Here is a 9996-nt window from a genome sequence, read left to right as displayed (position 1 = left end):
CAGGGTCTGGGGAAGTTTTCTGTGCAAAAGGGTAAATAACATATAAACAAAAATAAAGTAGATTGAGAGCCAGAATTTGGAGCAAATATTACAAAAAGGCCATATCCACCAGGCGATTGGAACCTTCCACTTAGAATTCCCACAGCAGGAATGAATTTAGGGTGGGCTGAGAGCAAGATAATGGCTCGTGTGTATCTGTATCTACATGTACAGTGCATAGAGTGCATAGATTTGTACAACCACACCCACACATAAACATACTTGGAGCAATCAGTTTACCCACTAATGAAATGCAGCCGTGGCAGGGTGGAAGCCAGCAGCTGCTGACCACCACCCAGACTGTCTACTCAACACTCTGGGATAGGAAATAAGAAGGAAGTTTGAAGAGAGTGGGAATTACCAAGGGACTCAAGATAGGCAGCAGCAGCCATCCCGAACAGTATTTAGGCCACAGTTTAAAAAAATCAGGTGTGGCTTGCTTAACTCCACAGACACGGTCTTGAAGAGTTGCATGCAAAGTGAATTTTTGTAAATTGAATCATCATTTTAATGCAGTAGGGGAGCTCGCTATTTAAAGGAACCTTTCATGGAATCTTTCTCTAATGGCAATAATTGGCTCCAGATTTATGCCTTTTGTAAATTTGCATTTTTCTCAGGCTAGGTTTTCTTAAAGTGGAATCTACCTGCTGTCTTTCATGATGACCCATCTCAATCTTAGTCACCTGTTAGTATTGAAATCAGTTTGCACAGAGGAGTTACAGACATGCCAAGAGAAGAGAATGGCAAATATAGGGCAAGCTGTCCCTGCTGAGGCCTTGACAGACATTGTTAATCAATTCCAGCACTCCTCCCAGCTGAGCTCCGATTCACCACAGATGCCTTCTTAAGACAGCACTGTAGGCAACCAGAACTAATCAATTGGAATTGGTTCAAAGGATAAAACACATTTACCATTCAGTATACTGGCTCTACATTCATTCCTTTAGGCCATGTAAAAATTGGTTGCAATCCTAAATCAGTAGTCCATTCCCTAACCTGGAATGTGAATGGGAGGTCTGTAGAGACAGGAATATTGTCTGATGTGGCCCAATCCTTGTCCAATAAAATGATTGAGGAAAACAGCTGAAGTTAGTACAGCCTTCCCTGCAGGACACACACCTGCCTCCAAATGCTTCTTGTGTGGACCTCACACTTACAAAAGGGTTAAAAATAGGACTTCCTTTTGGAGCAGCAACAAAGCTACATGATTGTGTGTATGTGTGTGTGTGTGTGTGTGTGTGTGTGTGTGTGTGTGTGTGTGTGTGTGTAGGGCAAGGATGAGGGAGTTGGGGGAATGGTAGTGGATGAGTTCAGCTTAGCTGGCAATTCTCCCCCCTTGACTATTAAAATAAACCCAGACATACTAAAGAGCAGATCAAATAGTTAGTATAGTTCCTAAGATGACAAAGAGACCTCAGAAAAAGCCAGCAGTGTGTCTGCTTCATTCTACTTGACGGTACTTCCTTTCCGAAATGGTTCATACAGGATTTCACTGGGTATGATTGCCATGCCTTAGTAATTAGTTTATAGGTAAAAAATAACACAACTTTCCCTTGTCTTGAACAGTGTGTACTTGGCGAAGAAAAAAAAAATGTGTGCAATGAAACAGAGAAGTCCTTTCTTTATGTTGTCTGCATTTCAGCAAATGTTTTCAGAGCTCATGTTGCATACCAGGCAAGGTGAGAAGTATTCTTGTGAGCATTTATCATGTCATCCTGGAAGCAGCCCTACGAGACACTGTGTAGATATAAAGCTGGGAACAACTAAGGCCAGTATACATGCTGCTTTTCACTGTTGCAATTTAAGACTGCAAATGTACGGGGGCCTGCCAGAAGTTTGACCCTGTAGGTCAACCCTGTCCCCTGCCCGCAGTGATTACAAGAAAACTTCTAGTACACCACAGAAAACCCAGAATAGGGCTCAAATCCTCATTTGGCAACACCCATGTCCTATTAGATTTCTAAGAACAGATTAAACAAATGAACAGATTCTGTTTTATGACTAGTTTTTAAAGAAAATGATTAAAATGATACATACATATATGCAGATTTATATCTTTTGCCCCCAGTCACCACAAACAACAGTTGGCAGTGAAAATAATTACTTATCCTGAAATGTCAACAACCTCTCAGAAAAATATAAATCAAATTGTTTAGATGAACAAATGCAGAGTTATCATTTGTTAATACAAGAAATGAAATGTTTTAACTGTAAAAAGCATCACAGATGAAAGACCTAATTTGCAGGGTATTCTGTGAGAACCACAAATTATCTTTCACAACCACCACAGCTCATGAGCGGTAATTTGCAAACGCCTCATAGATTATTTTCAGCTGTTTATTGCTGCTGTCATATTCATAGAGGCTCTTATGAAAATGGCCTTCCATCAGAGTGCCTTACAATATGGTGAACTAAAATCAAAGTTGCATTATTTCTAAGAACATTGTCTAAAATTAATTTTTAACCATATTTAGAAGAACGGTAGATTGGAAATTTTGTTTTATCGATAAATATAAATCCCTCATAATAGACCTGTAGGATCCAGAAAATGCTGTAGCTGTTTGAGGTTAGGCTGATACATGAGAAGGGATGGATACATGAAGAACAGAGGCTGTAAAGAATCTATGTGTCAAATCTGTACTTGGAAAGCACTTAAAATTTAAACAAATATTCCTGACCATGTAGGGAGGTTTTGGTGCTCCAGATGATAATACATTAGTGCCCAATTGGCTATTTTATTTTTCCATAGGAGAATGGAAGACTGAAAAGCTCTTCACACAGTTTCCCTCCTCTAAGTTCACAAAAACCAAATTCCATTGCCCAAGTTAACCAAGGTTCCCCCAAACAAGACACTTTTGTCTTCAATCTAAATATCAGTGGAAGTAGCTAAGTCAGTTACTAAAATAGTCTGTCTCTAGCACACATTAACATAATTAAGCACCAACTGTTAGAAACCTAGATCTTTCCATTGAAGGTCAGGAAATAATTATTTTTTTAAGGTCTAATTTAGCAGTTGATCCATTGCTAAATATTATGAGATATAAATCTGGGAACAAATGGTATTCCATCCTCATGTGATATCACTGGGCTGTAGTTTACATGTACAACTTCAGGGAACTATTTTATTTTTCCTTTCAATGAAAACACTTTTTTTTTAATAGGTAAGTTCCAAGAAATAAATAAAAAAAAAAACCACCCTGTCCCTTTCAGAGAGGCAGCTTCATAAACCAAAACCTTGCTTTCAGATTCTCAACTATTTCCAACAACTTTTCACCTTCATGACATTAAATATTCATTTGAATGGACAGGATGTCACCTAATCACAAAGACCAATCAGGAAGGAACAGAAAAAGAATCAGAAGATTGGAAAGAGACTTGTACAGCATCTAGATTAAGTCTAGAAAATCTTAGGACAGCTACCTATTTCAGACATTACCAGTGAATCATGACAAACTTGTCTGAGTTCAGCCAAAGTAGCAGAATCTTTGAAAACTCTTCTCTAGGTGCCTAGTAGAGGTCAACTGGAACTGCCAGATACATATCATATATGTTGAGAATCCTACAATACCTATTAATCCTATTATAATTTTTATTTCTTTATCCATTAGAGATAAAATATTTCAACAATGTAGTCATAATAGAATAATAAAAGGAATGACAGTAAATATAGTCTAGGGGGACATAATTTTTACTTAATCTTTATTACATGAACATTATAAACTGATTTATCTAGGATAAGTAGTCAGACCACCAGTCAGCAGAAAGTGATATCTCTTTATCAGCCTGCAGTGCCAAATAGAAGAAAATTTAGATAATAGACATGTGTCTTAGGATTGTGCATGTTAATTAGCTTTCCATCTTACTCTCTCGAGGGCGAATTCTAAAATCAACACTAGGACACAGTCAAGAAAAAGCCTTTATCCTATTCATTGACAAATAACTTCTCTCTTAAGGTAACATATAAAGTTAAAGACAAAGAACCTTACTTGAAGACTCTAAAAATATACTACAAAGGGTAATAAAAAAAAATTGTCCCCAAAATGCATACACACATGCACATGTATACAAACACACATACACACACACAATGAAAGACCTATTTTAAAATACCCAAAAAATAATTTTTCAAGTTTATGGTTGGATTTGGTAAACATTATTTCCTACTCATTTTAATTTGGCAAAATCATTTCCATGGCTAATTTCAGAGTATTTGAGACAAGGAAGCACATAGTTTCAGTATGAAAGCACTTTAAGGGACAAAGCAATACTTAGGGTATGAAATCTCCCCAAAAGGAAAGCATCTAATGAATGTTAATAATAAAAAATGTTATTGGATAATAATAGTAACATATTTTATTACTAATAGAGTCAGGAATTTAAGCTCAAACTATTTGTATTATTAAGTTATCTTATTTTTGTTGCTTCTAATTTTCTTTTCACTTTTCACTTTTCTTCCATTCCTCCTGGAGTCCATTCCAATCAGTTCCAGAGTAGAGTGAAATGTTTTTCCTTAACATAGCCAGTAATTTCAAATTATCAATACCTTCAAAAGGTTTGATTCAAAATCAAATTTAAAATGTTCATGGTTCTGATCCATCAACACTTGACAGCATCAATCATAATGTGATCAATCAATCATATTCTATTTGAAATATCTTATTCATCTTTTAAAATTTACTTTTAAACTATCCAGGTCTCCTTTGATAATTCCAACAAAATTCAGGATGTTTGTGAAAGAGAAGGTAGTGAAATAAAATTATAAAATGAGTAGCCACTAAGTTTAATTCTGAGATGTGTGTGTGTGTATGTGTGTGTCTGTGTCTGTGTCTGTGTGTGTCAAGACAATTGTACGTACCCAACTGCTATGCCTGGTCACATGTAATTTAGCCTTGAAGTAGGAATGGCATTCAGACACTGATCCTGACCTCATGCAGACCTTTTCACTGGAACAGAACCCTGGGGCTCTTGGAGAGTGCAAACTTTGGGAGGCAGTGGGAATAAAGAGCTTTTGATCAGCCTGCCCCTTTCCCACCACAGACCAGCCAAAGCTTTTTCCATGAGCAAGTCTACAGACTGACTGCCGAAGCATTTATACTCTTGCTCAGGCTCTGCTCATGCCTGTCTGTCTCTTCCCAGGGAGGGGAAATTCATGTCAGTTCATTTATCCTCTATAGGCCTTCACTTAGTATGAGTCACCTATATTCTAATCTTAATCGAGATCAAAATCCCAAAAAGGTCACTAAAAGATTTGCCTGGATAAAGGCAACTAAATAAATCCCCAAATCTCTCATGAGCCACGTTGAAAAAAAAAATCTTAGAAATTGTTTTCCACCAAAACAAGTGAGGACATTTCTAATGCTCTACCAAGCATTATGCTGATTACACTGTTCGGAGGTTTATAAACTAGAGTGAAGATTAAGTAAATCACTGTCCTGACCAACAATGAGAGCATATATTTTTAGAAAGCTTAGGATCTTTGATTGGGATTACTGTGAAACCACAGATAGAAAAACATTAGCACAATTGATGAACATCTTGTGATACATGAAGCTCTGTCTTCAACATTATTTACATAAACTCTGATTTAAATGTCCACTTTATTTTAATAGGTTTAAAAGATGGTGAATATGAATATAAAATTGTAATTTTATTATTTTTTAAAACAAACTTGCAACATTTTCATCAGCAGTATTTGACAAACTTTTTCTACAAAAGGCCTGCCTTTTTAAATTTACAGTTTTGTCTTTTTAATTCATGCAGCCCTTAGCAAGTACTCAGCTATGCACATTAATCTAGGGCATATGGACATGGATGTATTTAATAAAATATCTTTTATAAAAACTATTGATAAATTGTTGACAAGAGGCTTATAGTATGTAGAAGACACGCACCCATAATAAAAATATAAATAATCTAGTATTTGGTAAGGGATATGTCTTTACCAAAGAGAGGCTAGTAGCCCGTGAATGTCATTGAAGATGATTAGCAGAATTAGTTAGAGAGAATTGCAAATCACTTTGCATACTAAAATGGCTAAAATCAAAAAGACAGCCAATAATGGCAAGTGTTAGTGGGGATGTGGAAAAATCGGAACTCTTATACAATGTGTGTTCAAAATACCAAACATAGAATTATCACATGACCCAGTAATTCCACTTCTAAGTCACAATCCAAGAAAATTAAAAACATATATCTGCACAAAATTTGTCTCAATAGATTTCATAGCTAAAAAGTGGAAACAAGGGGGCTGGAGCGATAGCATAGCGGGTAGGGCATTTGCCTTGCATGCGGCCAACCCGGGTTCAAATCCCAGCATCCCATATGGTCCCCTGAGCACCGCCAGGAGTAATTCCTGAGTGCAAAGCCAGGAGTAACCCTTGTGCATCACCAGGTGTGACCCAAAAAAGAAAAAAAAGAGTGGAAACAACACTAATGCACATCAACGATGAATGGACAAAATACTGTACCTACAATGAAATACTATTTTTTAAATGAATCTATATAAAAAAAATTAAGGAAGTGAAAGAAGCTGATCACAAACTATTATTTATCTGCAATGTCCAGCACAGGCATTACATAAAGGCATAAAGTTTCCTAGCATAAAACTGAGCAGTGGCATATCAAGATGAAGTATACAGGGGACTTAGAAAGTAGGCTGAAATGTTCTAAAATTAGATTGGGCTTATGATTATATAGTTCTGTCTGTGAAGATATGAAACCTAATGAACTATATACTTTAAATAAATTAATTTTACATGAAATGTATCCAATAAGCCTGTACAAAAACAAAAGAGAACCACAAACATCTTTGTAATTTCACAGGCTATAGTTTGACAATATCTGTTTTAAGACAGATACGAAATGGGTGAGTTTTGAACTATTACTATAAAACATACCAGGATACTGTAATGACATTCCTTAGGCAAATTTTCACAAAGAACAACACATAAAAATAAATATCAGTATCAGCTAGTGAGTTGTGTGGATATAACATTTCTTAATAGAGGACCCACCCAAAGGTATGTGAGTGTGTGTGTGGGGGGGATGGGGAGGTGAGTTTCAAGGGTGACTCCGTCACTCCAGTGGTGCAGGTTTTATGGCTCAGAATGGCACTGTGACAATACAGGCCCAATAATGCTGAGGATATACCACCCAGGATACATCACAGTTCTGGGGAAAGGCAATATGGTATCAGGGATAGAACTTAGGGCTTTGTATAAGCTAGGCATGTGATAGGCATATGCCCAGCACCTCTCCTCCAGCCCCCGCCCCCCCGCCTCCTGCCTACCTACCCACCTGGAGTCATTCTTAACAATGAGGACAATAATAATACTATAACAGTTAAAGTATTCAAATGTTGACATCCCATATGGTCCCCTGAGCACCTCCAGGAGTAATTCCTGAGTGCAAAGCCAGGAATAAACCCTGTGCATCGCCAGTTGTGACCCGAAAAAACAATAAAATAAAACAAAATCAAATGTTAGCATTTACCATGCTTGATATATGTACAAACTTAGCAAGAATGAGATAAAAAGCAGAATCTGGATGTGAGAATTGCTGCATTATTAGTTGATTCCTTTCAATGGTAATAAATCAAATCTACATCTTTAGAAACTCTACAGTTTAAAAATTGAACATAAGCACCATTCATTCAACCTAGTTCCACAAATGTGGGAACCAAGATCCAAGGGAAGAGGGGTAAAAGCCCCGTTTTCTTTCCTAAAGCCAATAATCAAATCCCACTGTGACCTCAAAAAGAGGGGGGGGTCTTAACTTTGCTGATTTAGAAAACACAAGCTAGGTATGAGGAATTGTTACCTCTAAACTCTGATTCTGCTATTTTGAGGACCAAGAATATGTTGAGTATTTTGACAAGGTTTATAAAAGGACAGTGACTCGTGGGAGTGAATGTCCTAGGAGTTAGCACAGAGGATCCAGTTTCTTAAAACTGGACTATTTTTACCCGGGAACAATTGTCCTCACTGACAAGCATTGCAGCTGTTCTACCTGGCCAACTCTAGCCCTAATGTTTTTGTAGACTTGAAATATAGCACATTCTGTAGCTAGTTCACTAACCCATTCCAACAGTTTTAGCAGTTGTCATTCCTATTGGCTTAGACCTATGCTACATCCACTGGTCTTGCTGAAAAGTAAACAAATTAAAAAGCACCAAACATAAAACACCCCCACTTCATAGATGAGAATAATTTGCTACTTTTCCTAGGGCTCCTTGCCTCCCTGGGCCCACCTGTCTTGTTTTCAGATGCTAACTTGAGATGTCTGTTGACATCTAAATATCTGTCTGGAACATGGATGCAAAATATATAAGGGTCTCGTTCAAGAATTTTGAAGAAAGGTATTATCCCTCCCAGAGATGCTCCTCATGTAGATCTTTTCATGGGGACTACATCTCACCCATCAAATTTCTACTCTTATCACCTGTTTAGGGAGGTCATCCCTGAACAAATTTCAATTTGGAGAGGTATCTCCCTATCATGCACCCACTCACCTAGAGATGAACATGAGCATGATACCTTACTTTGCTCTGCCAACTACATTTTATTTTGTACAAAGAATTTTCTCTGGGAAATTCCCTCCTTTCTTTCCCTCATACTCTTTTCTCCCTTCCTGCTTGCCTTCTTTCCTTCCTCAAATACAGGCAATACTTGGCTGCTGTCTGTACTCCCTCCTGTTTGGGAACTCTCCATTGGTAGCAGGTTAGTCACATCCAGTGTTCTCAGAAAGAACTTTAACATTTGATTGAACCAATTCTTCACCTGGCAGCTGTCACCCCAGACACTTGGCATGGCAAATCAATAGTAACCTCTTACTGTATCAGCCCACACCCTATTAAAATATTCCATTATGTCTTCTATGGAGCTTGTTTGCAGCTGTATCCTACAGTAGGTACAGCAAATACACAGTTGATGATAGCTATATTTGATACTTTAATTTACAAATAATGAAGGGAAATATGTATTTTAATTCATTAGGTTAGGGAAAAAATATGTTCTATACATTCTAAACCTACATTCTAAAACATCTAAAATTGAATTTTGTCTTTTGATCAGTTTAACCGATACTTTTCAATTTTTTCCCAATTGATATTTGGACCGTATCTTTTTGTTGCCATGTAGGATGTTAAATGACATCCTTAAACTCTTCTCACGAAAAATGGATTGATGCTGGGGGCTGGAGTGATAGCACAGCGGGTAGGGCGTTTGCCTTGCAAGCGGCCAACCCGGGTTCAAATCCCAGCATCCCATATGGTGATTCCTGAGTGCATAAGCCAGGAGTGACCCCTGTGCATTGCTGGGTGTGACCCAAAAAAAAAAGAGAGAAAAATGGATTGATGCTAGTAATGTTCTCCCTGACCACTATGACAGATAGTTTTAGGATATTGGCAAATTTCAATGGAGGATAGTATTGCTGATTTTATTAGTAACCATTAATTTTTTCAGAATAAGGCATTCTCTTTGTTCAAATGTAACAAACTAGAAGTTTATTCAACTAAATGATATAGAATTCCTTAAATACTAGCTAACTCAAGTAAATTTAGATAATGTGAAATTGACTAAAGGAACACTGGCCAAGTTGAGTGTTAGTCTATAGCATTTTGCCAACATTATCCACCTAAGTCTAATGAATGGTCTATATTAAATTATACACTCAGTTTAAAGAGCACAAACCTAATAATAGCTAATGGTCAATGATGCTAAACAATCTTATTCCTAATTAGCTGGTTAAATTGAGATCAGTCCTATCATCAAGCAACTACTTTCATTACACTTCCTCTAGAATTATGTAGAAACGATCACTTAATCCACATTTAAAAACTTTCCCCAATGAACTAATCTAATGTGGTTTGTGTTCCTTACAAAGGAATGGAGGAAAAAATTAGAGACTCTCCCAAAGTTAATGCAAGTCATTAATTTTTCATTAAAACCGTTATTTTAT

At 37.0% G+C, this 9996-nt stretch overlaps 1 protein-coding gene across 2 annotated transcripts in view; it reads right to left on the bottom strand.

Annotated features, from left to right (window-relative positions):
- The window catches only part of CACNA2D3 (calcium voltage-gated channel auxiliary subunit alpha2delta 3), a 999345-nt gene that overhangs the window by 157882 nt on the left and 831467 nt on the right, over nucleotides 1-9996 (bottom strand). The gene's annotated exons all lie outside the window — the stretch shown is intronic.

Source organism: Sorex araneus, chromosome 4 (genome assembly GCF_027595985.1).
Source record: "Sorex araneus isolate mSorAra2 chromosome 4, mSorAra2.pri, whole genome shotgun sequence".
NCBI lineage: Eukaryota > Metazoa > Chordata > Mammalia > Eulipotyphla > Soricidae > Sorex > Sorex araneus.
The sequence above is the reverse complement of the archived record's forward strand: the minus strand, read 5'-3'. Positions and strand labels throughout refer to the sequence as shown.